The sequence below is a fragment of the Choloepus didactylus genome, chromosome 5 (assembly GCF_015220235.1).
Source record: "Choloepus didactylus isolate mChoDid1 chromosome 5, mChoDid1.pri, whole genome shotgun sequence".
Classification (NCBI taxonomy): Eukaryota; Metazoa; Chordata; class Mammalia; order Pilosa; family Megalonychidae; genus Choloepus; species Choloepus didactylus.
This window is the reverse complement of record NC_051311.1, coordinates 94,355,842-94,374,754: the sequence shown is the minus strand read 5'-3', so window position 1 is coordinate 94,374,754 and position 18,913 is coordinate 94,355,842. Positions and strand designations below refer to the sequence as shown.

Below are 18,913 nucleotides of genomic sequence, written 5' to 3'. Positions count from 1 at the left end.
GTCTTCAAAGACAGAGCCATGGAAGTTGAGGTCTGGAGTCAAGAGGCCTTGGTCTGGGAGAGTGGAGTGGCCCACACGCATGGAAAGGGTGAGTTTGCCCTGGAGGTTGAGGGTGGGCATTCTGCCTCTGGAACAGAGGGCAAATCAAAACTTTTGTTCTTGACACGCTATACCTGGGATGCCTGTTAGACAGCCAAAGAGAGGTGTCACTAGACAGAGTTCAAGGGGCGAGATGAGGACTGTAGATATTCAACTGTGATTTGTCATCTTGGAAAGCCATGAGATTGGATGAAATTTCTTGAATGAAACCTTTTGTAGTTCTTGGTGCTTCAGGATCCTGGAATCTGTGCTTGTTGTATTGGTTAGTTAACAAATATTTGGTTATTCAGTGTTCTAGTTTGCTAATGCTGCAGAACGCAAAACACCAGAGATGGATAGGCTTTTATAAAACGGGGGTTTATTTCGCTACACAGTTACAGTCTTAAGGCCACAAAGCGTCCAAGGTAACACCTCAGCAATTGGGTACCTTCACCGGAGGATGGCCAATGGCGTCTGGAAAACCTCTGCTAGCTAGGAAGGCAGCTGGCGTCTGCTCCAAAGCACCGGCCTCAAAACAGCTTTCTCCCAGGACGTTCCTCTCTAGCAAGCTTGCTCCTCTTCAAAACATCACTCCCAGCTGCACTGTCTTTCTTCCGCCCAAGTCAGCTCATTTATATAGCTCCACCGATAAGGGCCCACCCTGAATGGGCGGGGCCACGCCTCCATGGGAACATCTCATCAGAATCATTGCCCACAGCTGGGTGGGGCACATTCCAAGCAAATCCAACCATCACCAAAACGTCTGCCCCACACAAGACCACAAAGATAATGGCATTTGGGGGACACAATATATTCAAACCGGCACATTCAGTAATACTTATTGAATGCTTACCATATGCTATATACTGGTGATGTAGCAGTTAACAAGACAAAGTTCCCTGCCCTCAAGGAGCTTGCATTCTCTTGAATATAACATGTGCACACTAAAGAAAAGTGAAGCAGAAGAAGGGTTAGAGAATGACAAAGAGTGCTATTTTAGACAGGGTGGTCAGGAAAGGTCTTTCTGAGGAGGCAGTATTTGTGATTTAGACATCTATATCACAGATGGTTCTAATATTTTACATTTATCTCCAATATCAGATCATTTAACTATACTAGGCAAAAGACCTGATAATTTCATAAAGGATTGTGTTAGTACCTCAGATCACTCCTAAGAAGTTTTGCCAGTGGTTTCATTTGGCATATCTTGTCTTAATATGAGTTGAATCCAGAGCTAAACTTTGACAAAGGGAAAAACAGTATCAGATCATTTTGACATTTGAATTAAGGCCCACCTGACAAAGAACTCTTACCTATTAATTTCTCCCTCTTCTGAATTTTCATATTACCAGAACTCCTAAGACACTAGCCATTTAAGTTCACATAGTAGTTATGTGCATTTGTAAGCTTTCTTCTTAGATTGTAACCTCCACACAAGCAGAATCATGTGTGAGTCATTTTTGTATCCATAAAACATCTAAAAAGCTTCTAGCATATAGTGACTACTCCATGAATGAATGAATGAATTAACTATACAAACTATGAGAGGTCTTTAAGTATCAGATTCTATTTTTATTTTATTTATTTTCTAATTCTGATCCACACACAGACAGTTAAAAGGTCAGTCACCATTGTTTAAATGTCTTCTTTTTTTAACATCATTTAAGCTAACTGTAATCTTTCCTCTAAAATAATATCAAGTATCAATAACAGAGCAGGGGGTTCAACAGAAGATTCTAAATGAGTGATTCTTGAAGAGGTGGAGAGATGGGGTTGGAGTCTTCAGAAATATCACCTGGCTTGTGTTTTCAGACTCTCCAAGCTCCCCTTCTCTGAAAACCCCTCCCATAAAAATTTTTAAAAACATAAGAGCTTTTAATCTTTACATTTGGAAAGGCCTACTAGTCATTCCATTTAGTTTCATTAGTTTCCTGAGCCACTGTTACTGAGAGAAATATTTCCTATCATTCAAATGTTTCAGGTCTGGAGAAATAATGTTGAGAGACTCTTGTAAATTATGTCTAAATAGCTGATTTATTTTTGCAGAGCTATCATTAGTTCCAGGTGGCAGTTTAATAAACAGTAGTACTATGATAAATAAGCTGAATGGATTTTAGAAAATGATCACTGCCAAAAAAGAGTGTCTTGGAGCCTAGTAATGGTTCAAATGCTTTTTACCATGTTTTCTTGGTAATATCAGTGTTATCTTCACAAGATAAACCATTCCTAGAGCAATAAACATTATCTGTTACAATTAAAAGCTGATAAATTGGGAGTCAACAGAGTGCAGCCAACTGTGAATGTGAAGACAGCCGCTCTATTTGCATTCTGTAATTCTCATACAGGCTTGCAGGACACCCACACACCTGACACAATTAGAACATGTGAACAGTGTATTAAAAATTATAGTGTACTAAGCCTAAGAAATGAGGAGGAAGAAGAAATAAATTTTGTCCATTTTGAAAAAAGGTAATTCTTGTTCATGTCTTGACTCCCTTTTTTTTTTTTTTTTCAGATTGTGTGGTTAGTGGAGCACTTGCTCTTTCTTAAGCTTTTTTTTTTTTTTTTTTTTAATGATCTGATTAAAGTTGCTTCCCCAACTTCACTTGGGTGGAGGGTTGCAAATATAACCACATAATAGTACCTTATCAAAATGGTATATTGTATTTAAAAAAAAAAAATCATTGTTTCCCAGTACTTCTAAAACTTAAAAATTCACTGAATATTACAAAAGATACTGTGTTAACAGTTCTGCTATTTCATATTGCTTATAACTCTAAGGATTTAGCTGAAATTTTACTCCAGAAGTGTCTTTTCCAAGTGTTGTTGCTTTTTCCTTAATTCGCTTTAAAAGTCTCATTTTCCATGTTGTACACTTTCTGTGCACTTTCAAATGAGTTCACCCTCCCCTCTGACCCAGTCCATTCTTAAACGTCAGCTAAAATGCTTTATCCCATCAGTTCTTTCCTGTATGGACACAGCTTCCATTGCAGTGTGAGGAATTAAAGCCAAGGACTAGGCGAGCCATGGGCTTTGTGAAAGATATTCACACTGTGTGCCTAACAGTTTGAGCAAAGATTTGTCTTCTGTTCATTCCCTTTACATTTCCCTTTAGTATGGTACTTTTCTCAAGATAGCCATGGGGATTTCCCACCTGCATAAGACAGAGGTAAGCCTTATGTTTTATTTTGCATCCTTCAAAAGTTGCTCTGTTACTTTTTCTCTTATGGCATTTAAACTCTTGGGGAATTTTTCAACAATACATTAGAATGATTTAAAAACAGAAATAACTTTATATAATTCTAAAGCCTTACACTGAGAGGGGAATATTAATTGCCTTGTCATGTAGTTAGAGCTGACCTCTTCTTCCTGCCTCTCTGAATTTATTAACATGATAGAACTAATGTTGTTCCTGTCAGTAACATGTAGCTAAATCCTGGCAGTAGAATGTTTCCAATCCTGACCCACAATAACCAGAATAGTTTTAGCAGATGATTCACTAATTAGATTTGCACAATTTAAACAGTAAACTGCTTGCTTTCTTACAGTGTTTCAAGTACGGTGGTGATTTGATTTTCCCAGGTACAGGATTGATAGGAATCTATTCTTTCTGAAATGAAAGATGATGCTACTGAAATAATTTTATGCTAGACTTTAGTTCTTGGTTAAAATGTTGAGTTTCCACAGCCATAGTTGTTTCTTACATGTGGAGATATTTACAGATAGGCACTATAGATATTTTACCAGGCTCCTCATTTTAAAGCAGTAGAAACAACAAAGATTTGGAAGGAAGTTCAAATATACATTTTTTTCTTAACTGAAGGATAGGTTTCCAATTTATTTATCAACTAGAGTTTTCTCCTGTCTTGGAAATATCATTGATGTTTTTCCTACTTTATTGAACATAGATACCTCAACTATGTAGCATATTGCAGAATGGGTTTTAGATGGATTATTTTTCTGTTCTGTTTAAATTGAGATATAATTACATACCATGAAAGCCAGTCCTTTGGAGTGTACATATGGCAAGGTTGTGTAACCATCATCACTACCTAATTCCAGAACATTAACTTCTCCCCAAAAAGAAACCCCATACTATTAGCAATCACTCTCCATTCCCCCCTCCTCCCATCTCCTGGTAATTATTAATCTTTCTGTCTCTATGGATTTACCTGTTCTGGACATTTCATATAAATGAAATTATGTAGTATGTAGCTTTTGTGGCTGAATTCTTTCACTGAGAATAATGATTTCAGGATTCTTCTATGTTGGAGCATGTATAAGTATTTCACTCTCTTTCATGGCTGAATAACATTCCATTTTATGTTATTTATACCACATTTTATTCATCCATTCATCATTTTATGGTCATTTGCATTGTTTCCATTTGGGGGCTATTATGAATAATACTTCTATGAGCATTTGTATGTAAGTTTTTGTATGGACATATGTTTTTGTTTTTCTTGGGTATATACATAGGAGTGGATAGATGGATTGTACTTATAAACTAGTTTTAAGTAGAAAAGACTAAATTACCTTTTGATATTTATACAATTATTGAAAGAGAATATTTAACTCATCATTTCATTAGGGAAGCATTTGTTCCTTCGATCACCATAAGAGTTTTTGAATAGGGACCTGAAGAACTTACTTCCAATCTGTCTTGCCTGTAAAGACAGAAAATAGTCTGAAATTAGAAGCAGCATATAAGTATATATGTGTCTTTCCTTTCAGTCCTTGCTTTCACTATATGTGTAGATGCTGATTTATTTTTTATATAGCTGCAGTCGGTATTAAGGCAAAAGGAAACTAATTAAAAGGCAACATGTAACAGAAGAAAATTGCCTGAAAATCTGCATCTTTTACATGCAAAGAAAAAGCCACCCAAAGACAGAGCCATTCAAATCCAGCTTTAGATGACTTTGTATAACATATTTTCTTTATGATTATGGTAGATTTTTTATCGTTGAAAAAAATTGGCAAAATACCCAGTGACAAGGACAGATTAATAAACCATCTTCTCTCTTAATTACAGGACATAAAAATAATAAAATCAATGTTGAAAAAATATTTAATGACATAGGTTAGCATACATAATACAGTATTAAGTATAATAGAAAACCACACTCTATACAAAAAAATGTTGTATACAGCATTTTTCAAATTTTATTTAAAAAAATTTATCTATTCAGATGATATAAATATTTCAAAATGCTAAAAGTGTTTATCTTTGGTAACTTTTGCATTCTCCTTTATGCTTTATTTTTTTCCTAATGTTGTACAATTATTATGAATTAAAGATATAATTAGAAGAAAACCTAACATTTAAAAATTGTCCTTATTATGCTTATTTGATATCATGACAACCAGTCAAGTCAACAATACTTGAGGCATTCTCAAAAAAGTATCAACCAACTCGAACATTCAGATGCATAGAGATAGCAGGTTTCAATATGGCTTTACTGGGTATTATGACATAAAATAAGGGCATGCAATTGTTTAGGAAAGGAAGAAATTCTAAATTACAAAACTGGGCCTGCGGATTAGAGAAACAGACCAGTGGTTCTCAACTGAACATTTGGCTTTGGTTGCCACAACGTGGAGTTGTGGGGATTGCTACTGGCATCTGGTGGGTAAGAGCCCAGGGATGCAGCTAAACATCCTGCAATGCAAGAACAGCCCTCTACAGCAAAGAGTCATCTGACCCAAGATGCCAATTTTGAGCAACCCTGAAATAGATGATCCATATTTTAAACATTCAATAATTTCATTAATTTAGATTCCTTAAGTGGGCAACAGCCATTAAGTATATAAAACTTTTTCTTAGATTCATAATTTAAAATGTAGTCTTAAATATGAAGTTGATACCTATGTGTAGATAAAACCATATTACAAATTTTGTGGTTAAGTAAATATGTGATACTACAAGAGAGCTGATACTACCTGAAGTTACTACAATAGAAAATTGGACTTGAGATTTTGAAACACTTTTGAAATAAATTGCTTTTGGAATATAACATTTTTGTACCTCCGGTTCTCGTTGACACTATAAGAAAATAGTTTTGTTTTGTTTTTTTTTCATTAAAGTTATGGCATAAATCTAATTTATTATACATCTATACTAGAGACTTTATATGGAAATTGTATTCACAAAGCTACTCTGATATGTTGTTTAATGAAAAACATAGCTATATTTTCAAGACTGTTGTGTTAAAAATGATATGAACAAACTAACGACTAGTGAAGTTATAAAATTTTATTTACGGAAAAGATATAGGCTGTATTGAAGTACAACTAAAAATTGATTACTTTATGGAATTAAGATGACTGAAGAAAAAATAACAGTAAGACCTTGTGAACAATGACTAGCACATTGGAACATATTGAACACAATTTAGAGAAGTAAATAATTCATAATGACAGCAAGTTTCTGCAAGGCCTGGATTTGACTTAATTCTTCATCCTCATCTCACAATGCTGTTTCCCTCACTTAGCTCCCACACACCCCTCCTTCAAGATGCAGTGGCGAGACCCTCATTCAAAATGAAACCCAAAAGCCCCAACAAATGAAACCCAGAAGGGCCCATACTGGAGATTTTGCTCATATTTTCCCCTCTGCATTGCTGGATCTTGCTCATTTTTTAATTTAAAAGAAGGACTTCCAACTCGAAGTCTTGAACCCTCTATTTTCAGAGATTTCTTCTGTTATTCTGTCTCCATACATTTCTTTTTCTTTCATAATGCATGGAATTTTGTGATTATTTGTTCCTTGTCTTAACTTGTTTATTGTCTGTCTCTGACACCTGACCTAAGTTGCTGAGAAGGGAATTTTGTCTATTCTGATCACTATCATTCAGAAGAGTAGTAGCACAATGAATACTGGTTCACTGCTTGGACGATTGTGGGAAAGGAGATCAAATGATATTTTAAGCATCTATTACGTGCCATGTGCTCAACTGTGTGCTGACAGTTCATCAGTGAGAGAGAGACTAGTCCCTTCCTCAGTGAGGCTTATAGTGTAATGGAAAAGAGAGCCAGGAACTCTACCTTAGGTCAGGTACAGAGCTCTAGGGGAACATATAGGAGAAACTACTTAGGAAGCCAGAGAATGATTTCTGAGAAAGTAATGTCTCAGCTTTGACTTGCAGGATGAGCAGAAGTTTTCCAGACAAAGAAAGTGGGAAGAATGTTCCAAGCAAAGAGAACCCTCACAAGTAACTGTTTAGGCAACTATGTGCCTGGAATTACCATTCACCTCCATGGGGAATGCATCAATTTTAGGAGCATATTCTGCGCATGTCTTAAAGTGTTCAGTTTTGTATCATTTAACTTTGGACATCAAGTTGGGTCTGTGACTTAGGAGAGATGCCTCAATGGAGATGTGGTTTTCAGGAGTTGTTAAAATACAAAGATGGGGACTGAAGTCATGTGTAGGGATAAGATCTCCCAGAGACAGCATGAAGGCTGAGAGGAATGAGGGACAAACAGAAAAGCTGTCAGCAAAGACTTAGGTAATAGGGAAACCAAGTGTGCTTGTTTGGATATATGATGTACCCCAAAAGCCATGTTCTTTAATGCATTTTTGGGAGGGCAGACAGTAATCTTTTGACTGAGTGATTCCATGGAGATGTTACCCGGTCATCTGTGGGTGAGACTTTTGATTAAATTATTTCCATGGAGATATGGACCCAGCCCATTCAGGATGGGTGTTAATTAAATCACTGGAGTCCTATAAGAGAGATCACAGTCAGAAGGAGCTAAAAGCAGCTGAGAGAGGCTTTTGAAGAGATGCTTGGGAGTTGATGCTTCGAGATGCTTGGAGACATTTGGAGATGCTAGCCCAGAGACATTTTAGAGAAAGCCATTTTGAAACCAGAACCCTGGAGCAAAGGACCAGCAGAGGCCAGCCGTGCACCTTTCCAGCTAACAGATTTGCTGGATGCCATCAGTGAAGTTTCCTTTTGTTGATGCCTTAATTTAGACATTTTCATGGCCTTTGGACTGTAAATTTGTAACCTAATGAATCCCCTTTATAAAAGCCAGTCCATTTCTGATATTTTGCATAACAGTACCATTAGCAAACTGGAACAGGACAGAACAGAATTGCTAAAGCCAAGGTAGGGGTGAGTGAGTGGTGAGCCATGTGAACCACTAAGATTTTAGAGGCCACATCCTTGGGAGGATGAGACATAATAGGTATTGATTTGATGTTTCAAAAGACAGTGCAGCCTCTAAGAGGACAATTTAATTGTAATGATGGAGGCACAGTTCCAGCTGTAATGGGTGGATAAAGGACTAAGCCATGTGAAACTAGAGACAGTGAATATAGATGATTTTTTTTTGAAGGTAGGTTGTGAGGGCAAGTGAGGAGAGAAGCCAGCAGAGATATAGGGTCACAGAAGACTGTTTTCAAAATGGAGGAGGAAGACTGTCTTTTGGTTTAGAGACTAAGCTAATGAAGATAGAGAAGTTGAGAATGTAGGGAAAATGGAGAGCATAATGAAAGAAGTGATGCCTCAAAAGATATTGGCTAAGTGCTCTGCAGATTTCATAATATATTCATTTATGTTAATTTGTGTTCTGTTAAGTGTTTACATTAATGCTTTATATAGGTCTTATTATTCCTGCTTTACAAATATGAAAAGTGAGATTCAGAAAGTTTTAGTAATTTGCCCAAGAGCAGACAGCTGGGATTTGAAATTTTGTGTGTCTGCTTCCAAATCTCATGTTCTTTCCCACTAAATGATGCTGACAAGTTAACTGCTCCTCAGGCCTCTGCTCTCCAGCACCCACACTGGAATGTTGACTTACAAATTATAAAATGCTGAAGACAAGAAGAAGAAACTATCTTGGCTTATTTCAAAATGCAGTATCCCACTATTTACACCCAAACGGAAAAATAAATTGGAAATCCCCAACTGAAAAGTTTCTCTAAATAGATTGAATCATGCTCTGTACTCTACTCAAAATAGCAGGCCTTTGGCATCCGTGTCACAGCCTTGTTTGAAATGCACATTTTTAGGCCCTGCCCTGGACTTCTGAATCAGAATCTCTGAGGGGGGTCCGGGAATCTGTGACTTAATAAGGCCTCCAGGTGACTCTGATACTTGATATTTAACTAAAGTTTGAGAAGCGCTGTATGGCTTGGTCCTACTCAACATACTGCGTTAAGAACAGTCATTTGAAATCACATTAAAAAAAAAAAGAATTACGCATGTAAATAAAGATGTAACTAACTGAAATTCAAAGGGAACTCAGAATTAGTAGGTCTATCAATAGTATAAGAGTGTTACATACTGAAAATCTCCTGGGCTATTTATATATTCCCTTAGGTAAACATTAGGGGACCAATTATTGAATTGCTATGTATATTTAAAATATTATAAACATCTAAAGTAAAAATAAATAAATAAATAGAAAGAATGAAACAAATAGAATCACAACTTAAAGCCACTAAACTATAAGAACCCAGTAGTTTATTCTGAAAATGAAAGACAATAGCCAGCATATAAAATTGTAGCAGTAATAAAAGAAAAGTGTTCCTGTGTTCTTAGTTAATGACATCTTTGGTAATTATAGCATAAACTAGTTAAAGTACTTAAGTGTTTCTAATGGCAGACTAGCCTTTGTATTTTTGCCTACTCCATTTTCTTTGTGAGTGAACAAATAATAGGTTCATCGATTTAAGACGACTATAAACTATTTTATAGCATTAAGTCTTTAATTACTTGACCATTTTGAGAAAAAAATGAATATCTGTGAAAGACATGGCTATTATTTTTGGCAATTACTAAGATTTTGACTAAAGTTGAATGCACTGAAATAGCTGGGGCCAACCAGGGTGTTTTCAGTAAGTCCATGTACCTCCAGCTGTTTTACAAGTATTATGTATTATTTTCACCATTTCTCTTTATGTTTTAAAGTCTAAAGGAATCATATTATACTATGCGGCATTGCCTATAATTTTGGAGTCTTCATCCTTGTATCTTTTCTTTTTATGCTTCTATTCTCATCCATTCTTCCTGTGGAACGAGTTGCTAAATGGTTGTGGTAACACAGGCTCAGGCACAACAGAAACTTTCAGCAAATGACCGCTTTACTATTTACACAGCACAAAGGGTCCAAAAGAGCAGGGCAAGAGATATCATCGTGGCCAATCTGCGGGAGATGCCAACTGCTTGGGTCAGGGTTGGTAGAAGGCAGCTCCCATGCCCCACTTCACAGTCAGAGAAGAGACACACGTCTATGCTGTTTTAATATACCCGAGTGGAAGGGACCCCTGCAGCTGAGAGTTCCTGCTCTGATAAGCAGCTGGGGCTACTTGTTCCCTGGTTTCCAGGTGTAAGGCGTGGCCAGGCCTTTCATTAGACCTAGCATGTTCCCTGAGCTGCAAAATGGAAACATTGAAACATCTACACAAAATAGTAAAGGAATGGGGAGGTAGGTGAGGGCTGGGAGATGGCTGCCAGGTGTGTCCTTGCCTTCCCCAGCACATCCCGGCTTCTCTTCTCGTTTGCTCCCTTCTCAACCTCTTTCCCACTCCCAGATCTAAATTATTACCTTTTTGTTCATTACTTTCTTTTCCAAGTTTGCTGCCAAAAGCATCACAGATGACTTTCATTTGTATATACAAATAAGACAAGAAGGGCTATCAATATAATTGGAACCATTAAATACTAAAATGGCATAGTGTTTACATTAAATATAATAGCATCTCTTAAAATCTACTTTTTGCTATAAAGGTTATTATTTATATATTGTTTAATTTGTTTAACAAGGGATAAAACCAGTTTTCACTTTGAAACTTGTATATCTAATAGCTGTTTAATTGATTCAATTTGTATTGTGATTTTTACGTGTACTTCCTATTATCATTTTGTCTCTAGTCTTTCTACAGTAACATAACAAAAGAAAAATATTCAATATTCAATCTATTTAGGGCATTCATGAACTTTATCAGAAAAAAATGTATTTCATATTTAAATATAGATGACTGAATACTTGGAAATGAGAAGTTCCTATTAAACTAAGGGCTCACACCCTAAGATAGGTTCCATAATTTAGAAATCAGTTTTGTTAGAGAATACCAACACACACAAAACAAACACACAAACATACAAACATATATAATGTTTTTAAAATTTTTATTAATTTTTTATCCATAATATTTTGGAAAGAAAAAATGGAAAAGAGGAATAATGACTGAGCAAAAGTTGGCAAACCAGGTGGTATAACAATGATGTGTAGGACCAATTGCCCTTTATCACCTCCATTCAGCTGCCAAATTCACCTTATCCTGATCAGAAGATTCTATGATGACGGCCAGTGGCAGTCATATACACAGTGTTCAAATTTTCAAAATTTCTATTTGTTAGGATTTACATACATGAAAAAAAAAATCCTTAAGAGGTGTTACCCATTCATAATTCAAAGGTCAAGCATTAGAGCATTATTCAAGAAAAGAAGATGCACAAGGAGAGTCTAATGTCTCCTCTCTACAATCTACAATGTCAAGGAAACCTTAGTCTTTTTGCACTTAAATTATTTCAAAAAACCAACATGTACCCAGCTAAAAGCCTGAGACTATGCAGTTGTTTTTTCAGTGGCTGTTATCAAGATTTTATCTAGATAATGCTTACAGAAGCCACTTTATTAGTTACAATCCCCAAATGGACTTTATTGCTGATTTCAGAGAACACATTATGGTCATTTTGTTGGTAGGGAAAAACATGGAAATAACCTAATAATAAGCATTCTCAAAAATTTTTCTTAAATTTTGTAAGACTGTGGAGGAATTTCTTTTGTAACTTGACTTTATTGAGAAGATTTAAGTTAAATGTATACTTTTAAAATAAAAACATGCTACCAAAGGTTAAGAAATATTGTGTTGGCTTTTGTAAGCATATTAAAAGTACTATTATCCTAAGTAGTTCACTTTTAATAGAAGTTAATTATCTGATCAATGGCCTTGTATGGTAGAGAATAAGTGTGGATTTGATTCCAGATAAGCTTGCAATAGCAAACACTATAATCACAGGTTATTTAATTCTATCTTCCATAATTAAAATGGAAATTTTCTGAATGTCTCTAAAAGAATATACCTAAATGACACAAGAAAATTAATAATAAGTATGTCAACAAATGGAAGTGGATTTTCTCAAAACAAAGATAAATATTGAGTGCATAAACAATAAAGGAAGTTGGGTTGGAGTGGGCTTAATTAAGATGACTTCCTTGAAAAAAATATTTTTGAATTAGAAACAATGGGCAAAAACATTGAGTAAAAACTAAGTAAGGTGTGTGTTATTGGCATTTGAGGGGTTGAGGGAATTTTGGATCACAAGACTGGGACCTACATCCTGACTTTGCTCTTTGGGCCAATCAGTTAATTTGAGCCTCATCTATAAAACAGAAATAATAATAATGCCTGCTGCACCTGATCACTGTGAAGGATTAAGGAAACTTATGTGTGGGAAACAGTGTGATAAATTATAATTCAACTCAGCAAGAATTTTAGTTATTATTTGCATATTCAGTTATTATATGCATGATTAAGCACCTAGAGTCCTGTGTAAACACACAAAAAAGGAGAGCAGCATGTTATTTCTAAGGAATATAGTACTAGTGATGAGCTAGAAATGCTGCGTTCATGGGCATCAGCATGAAGGGTTTAGCACCTAAAAAGTTGAAGGGGATGATAATAGGAACATTGCCAGGTGTTTTTCTTTATGTTAGCATTAGGAGTCTAGAAAATACCAAAATCATCACTCCAATACATTTATTAGATCAAATTTCTTCATTCATTCATTCACGAACATGGAAATATTAAGTTGAAAAGCAAATGGTGAGTTTTCCAAAGGAACAGAGATTATCACTACTGTTTGGGAAGTGGTATATGGAAATAGCTTTATGGTTATATAAATTATTTATTCTTACTTCTTTACTCTTGCGTCTTTGAAGTTCAGGCAAGTTTGAGGGCTGTCATTGAACAAGTATGTATGTTTTTTGTGTTTTGTTTTTTTTTTTTAATGTTCAAATTATAGGCCAGGTGAATAAAAAGACATTATATTCCAGGCAAATATACTAACACAATGTTTAAGTTTAAAATGCATATGTTAATAAACTGATCTTAATTTACCTCCACTATAGAGATGAAAAATAATATTGAAATTAGTATTTGAAAATCTCTGATAGCATGCCATAATGTATAGGTAGTCTGACACGCCTAGGAAAACACTGGATTAAGAGTTAAGAAACCCAGTTCACATCCCAACTTTCCCACTAACTTATATCATGTCTTGAGAAAAATTCCTTGACTTCTATGTACCTAAGTTTTTTCTTCTGTAAGACTGACAGAGGTGGAGGTGAGCAAATGGAGTTCACTTGCATCATATTGGGAATATGTCCTGCTGCTGAGCATTATATCAACTGTGGTGCAATGGGAATTAGTTACCAACACATCTATTAAAAATAAACTGGCTTTTGCTGATACGGCGGCTACAGAAAGAAAGAAAATTCGATTTCAACACCCATTACTTGTTCTCTTGCCATATTGTGATGATTTCTTATTAGAAAACAATGAAGCCAAGATGAAGAGAAAATCAAGATCTGTGGGCTCTGCCGCATTGTGGAAGAAAGTCTATTATATAGCTGGGTAGAGAATAACTAAGCTGACCTATAGCCAATAACTTTCTTAAGGAAAAGCAATGATAGTTTCCTATATATGGTTCATTCTAATAAATTTTTGTCTTCTGGTCATAGGAAGCTCTTCTATAAATAATATGTAAAATATTCCTTGTGTTAACTTTAGAAAGAAAAAACATATTTTATATAGATTACTATTTTGGATAATATTGCACATTTGAGAAAGTTTTACTTTTAAAGGATGTGACTAGCCTGACACACTTCCCAAGAACAAGAGAGAGGAAGAACCTTGGGCCACCTGTACTAAATGACTTTGGCAAATGGCAAATGATTTTCCTGTTTCCAGGGATTTCTAAAATTCCAGAAGCATTGCTCTTGTGGCCTTAAGGCAAACTTAAGAGAAAGTGCTCTGCATTAAGGAGAATATTACTTATTTGATGTCCTTCTCTGCTTTATATAGAATGCGCTTGGCTTTGACACAGGAGCCTTAATTTCAAGAGACAGTTTGCATGAATTTTACACTAACACACTTATCTAATGCACATTGTGCTAGTTTTCCAAATTAGAGTATACATGACTAGATCCCCCTTCTTGTCTGACTGGTGAGAAATTAAATTTCAGCCATGCAAATGGGAGTGTTTGCCATCCTTATGGTCATGCAAGGATCCAGGTGTCTTCTGTCATGTCTGGACAATGGAAGAAAGGCCTATGGTCTCTGGTTCCTACTGGTCACCCCTGACACACTCATGGTCCTAAGATACCTGCTCCCTGCCCCAACTTCCTTCTTCCCAGCTTTCCCACTCCTCTATTAACTTTTGTCCCTTTTTAGTACGCTCTTCTAGGAAAATGGCCCTCACCACCCACAAGACTTAATAACAAACCTACTTTTACCTGCAGAAAGGCCCTATCCTCCAAGCCACATCCTCTTTCTGTCTTGAAGAGATGTTTCACATTTCCCTCCTACTACTTCCATCCTTCCATCCTTCAGAACCTACATTAATCTCTCCCTCCTGGTAATAAAGAATGATTTGCTAAACCCTGTCAGTTTTTCTTTCTGCTTTCTCTGTTATACCTTTATGGTTGTGGAGCATCATTTGTTACCCCATCTGCTTTTCTCATCTAAGATATTTACTTCATAAGGGAGGCCTTCCTGGCTTCTCTGACTTTGGAAGCATAAATATTTACCTTCTGAGTCAATGCTTTGAATACTAATTTGCAGGATCAAATTTCTCCTATTCTCACATGCTGCTTAAACCAAACCATATTCACATGCTGCATGCTACATCAGTTTGCTAATTTAAAACTCAAAGAATTAAGTAGTTAATTTAGAAAACAATGGAGAAACCACAAGGAAATATACTTCACTCCTACTAGGATGACTGTAATAAAAAATACAGACACTAACAAGTGTTGACAAGGATGTAGGGAAATTGGAACCCTAGGGCATCGCTGTTGGGAATGTAAAACAGTGAAGCTGCTAAGAAAACTGTTTAGCTATACCTTAAAAATTTAAACATGTACTTACCATATGACTCACAATTTCACTCCTAGGTATATACCCAAGAAAACTGAAAGCATATGTCTACACAGAAGCTCAAATTCAAATGTTCAGAGCAGCATTAATTCATAATAGCCAATAAAATGGAAACAACCCAAATGTCCATCAATTGATGAATGGATAACAAAATGTTAGCTATCCATACAATGGAATATTATTCAGCCATAAAAAGGAATAGAATGCTGATTCATCTTACAACATGGATGTTGAAAACATATACTAAGGAAAAGGAAACAGACACAAAAGGCCACACAGTGTGTGATTCCATTCACAAGAAATGTCCAGAACAGGAAAATCCATAGACACAGAAAGCAGAGTAAAGGTTGCTGGGGGCTGGGAAGAAGGAGGAATGAGGAGTAACTGCTAATGGATACAGTGTTTCTGTTTGGAGTGATGAAAATGTTCTGGAATGAAATACGGTGATAGATACACAACCCTTTGAATATGATAAAAACCACTGAAGTGTAAAATTTAAATGGGTGAATATTATGGTATGTGAATTATATCTCAATTTTTTAAAAAGCCACAGAGAGATGGATGTGAAGAGTCACACCCTTATTGCTCAGGGAGTGGCAAATTTAATATTTGAATTTTTAAACTACATACACCATAATTTCTTTCAGAGTAGGTGAAAGGAGTTTTGGCTATGGAGTTGAGGAAAAAAACTTTCACTTTTCTACTGTATACCATCATTAACAACATTATCAAAGATATCAGAGGGTTCTTCCTGCTAGCTAGAACTGATCATTTTTGTCCTTAAAAAAACCTCCTTTTCAGGCTCTGATAGGAAAAAGATGGCACACAGGATGTAGGGCAAAACCAAGCGATATTGCAGAACCCTGAGTTAGCTATACAGGTGTTCCTACTAGTTACCACCCCAAGACCTTACAGGGTGAGGAAAGAGAACTGTTACCAGGACCCAGAGATGGAGAGGGCTGTGTGGAGAAGAGCCCTTGCCAGGCATGGAGACCTTCGCTCAGAAACTCTTGCATCATGCTGCTCCACCATCATAAGGTGGGAGATAAGAGATTAAACACCCAAGCTCACCCCTCTAGCTCTCTCCTACCTGGCGAGCTGGTACTGTTACTCTCCACTGGCCAAGGAAGTCAGAGCTTATAAATGTCACCCATACAGGTCAGACTTCAGTAACAGGGTAGTATGAAGGATGGTAGAGGGTAGATCAGCAGGGGCAAATGGAGATAGCTACTTGAGCTACCTTATTTTCATCTGTCTCTACCATTACCATGTACTAGATTTATTGGTATGCGTTTTTATCAGCTCAAATAAACTAAAAATTCCTTTGAAGAGACAATAGATTTATATATTTATGTATTTCCAATTCTAGTTTAAAAATTGTTTTGCATATATGTCAAATAATCAGTAAGTATTAGTGAATGTAAAATGAACAAAGCAAGTTATGGTATTTTTTTCTTTATTAGTAGACAGAAATCATAAATATAATTTACATGTGAACTACTAAATACAGAATTCCTTTCTCTGGGATATTGGTGAGAGAAAATGATGTTTGAATTTTTTCACTTCTGAAATCCTTTGAACAACTTGAGTTAGGGTTTGTTATAGTTCTAATCTGTATTTATTTTAGTTTAAAAAAAGAAAAACAACAGGAGAAAGAAAGAAAGAAAGCCTTCCTCTGAAAAACATTTTAAAGGTCACTTACCACTCATTCATGTTGAGACACTGGTTGACTCTTTCTGTAGGTAATGACAGCCTAAAAATGTCACCTATTCAAATGCAGCCAAATGGACCCCTTCTTTTAAAGTTCAGTTGAGAAAATAACCACCAGTGTGGGTAAGTTTTACAGGAAAATTATAACTCTCTCTCTTTTGAAGTGTGTGACTATCTAATTGACCACATTCTGGAAATTAATATCATGTATGCTGCTATACAATGAAGGTATAAAATTTAAACACACTGTATAACTTTTCAAAAGAAAAAAAATGAAGCTTTGTTTTTAGAAGAGGGTAAGTTTTTTAAAATGTTAACTGAAATAAAAGGGGATGGAGAGAAATGGAAAGTGTAGGAATTAAGTGGCAGCAGATTGGTAACTGGGAGGCTCTGTTTCGTAAAACTAAATCTAGGTACACTTCACATTTCAAGCAACTATCAGTGTATGGAAATGCAATCCACTCTTGGCAGTGGAGATTCTGAAGAGTGGAAATCATTAGCCATATGATGGAGCCTAACAGGGCATGAAGTCTAATAATGAAGTTGTGGTTTAGTTGATAATTTATAGACTTCATATTGTCATTATTGCTTGCATTAATAGGATATTTTCCAGGCTATGTCTCTGCTTTGGGCTTGAAGAAAATCAATAGAACGTAATGAGAAATGGCAGTATCTACTTCAAACCAATGTTATACTGTAAATTATTATACCAATAAAATGAAAGAAATGTGTCACTTTTTCATATCATAGTCTCCCTTTCTCTAAAGGCTGCCATACTCTTTCCTAAAATCAGTGAGAGGTGGGTAAATTCTTTACCCCATACATCAAGAGCATTTGCTGCATATACGATATTCAAGTCTCAGAACATGTGGCCATTCTTTCTATAGGGTTATCATGGTGACCCACTGAATAAAGCCAAATGTGGCTAGATTGCCAGCTGACCACTTTCTATTTGGGATTCAGGGGTAACTTGAAATCTTTATTCCCTTTCTGGGTTTCTGTTCCTGGGTAGAAGTGAGGGTTTCTTTTCACCTTGTTCCTGCCAGCCCTCAGCCTTCTTTGAACCACACTCCAAATTCCAATCAACCCCTCAGCCCCATATTTTAAACACTGTAATGCATTATTTGAATATTTTATGCAGACAGCCAATGTTGCAGTAATAACTATGTAAATCATAACTGATAATTAAATTGAAATACATATTATCATACTCAAAATATAATTAAACTATGTTTCTAGTTTAAAAAATATGGACAAATTTTAAAATTTAAAACAAAAGTACACTACTGATGCAGAATTATGAAAAAAAATTAAAAGGAATATTTTACATAAAGCAAAAGATCAATTAAGCCACTAAACAATTGCCCGTAGTATACAAGAGCTTTCTAGCAATATTTAACATCAATTGATTAAAAATTTGAAAAATTGCAATTACTTTCTTTTAGGTTTGGATGAATCATGCAGTGTAATAGATGCTGCTCAATTAATACTTTGGGACTTTTTCCTTGAAAAGACTTCTGAATTTACCAAAATAAATGTCAGTTCACAGACTAAAAGAAATCAACACTTGGCATAGATATTTCTAAATCTTAGGCTTCAAAGGAGAATTTCAGTCAGATAATAAAACTTTAGTTTCTATCACAAGGGTTGATGCTCCAGGTATGTTAGGTAAAAAGTCCAGTTTATTGGCTGATGTTTTCCTTATGGCTTTATTTCACTCTGTGATGCTGGAAATATTCATGTTAAGTTTTCTGAAACAGACTATGACAGGTGTCATGAATACAGTTAAAATCATTTGTTATACAGTGTAAATGCTATCATCATTGCATTGAAAGAAATTTAAAAAAATTTGAAACAATTGAAAGAAATTTAAAAAAAAACGAATTTAATGATTTTGTGATTCTTTGCCAATATTCTTTGGTAGAGTCACAGAAGAGTTTCATAAAG

The 18,913-nt window shown here is 35.6% G+C and overlaps 1 protein-coding gene across 1 annotated transcript in view; it reads left to right on the top strand.

The window, feature by feature from the left end:
- MAGI2 (membrane associated guanylate kinase, WW and PDZ domain containing 2) overlaps positions 1-18,913 on the top strand; it is a 1,506,415-nt gene that overhangs the window by 638,311 nt on the left and 849,191 nt on the right.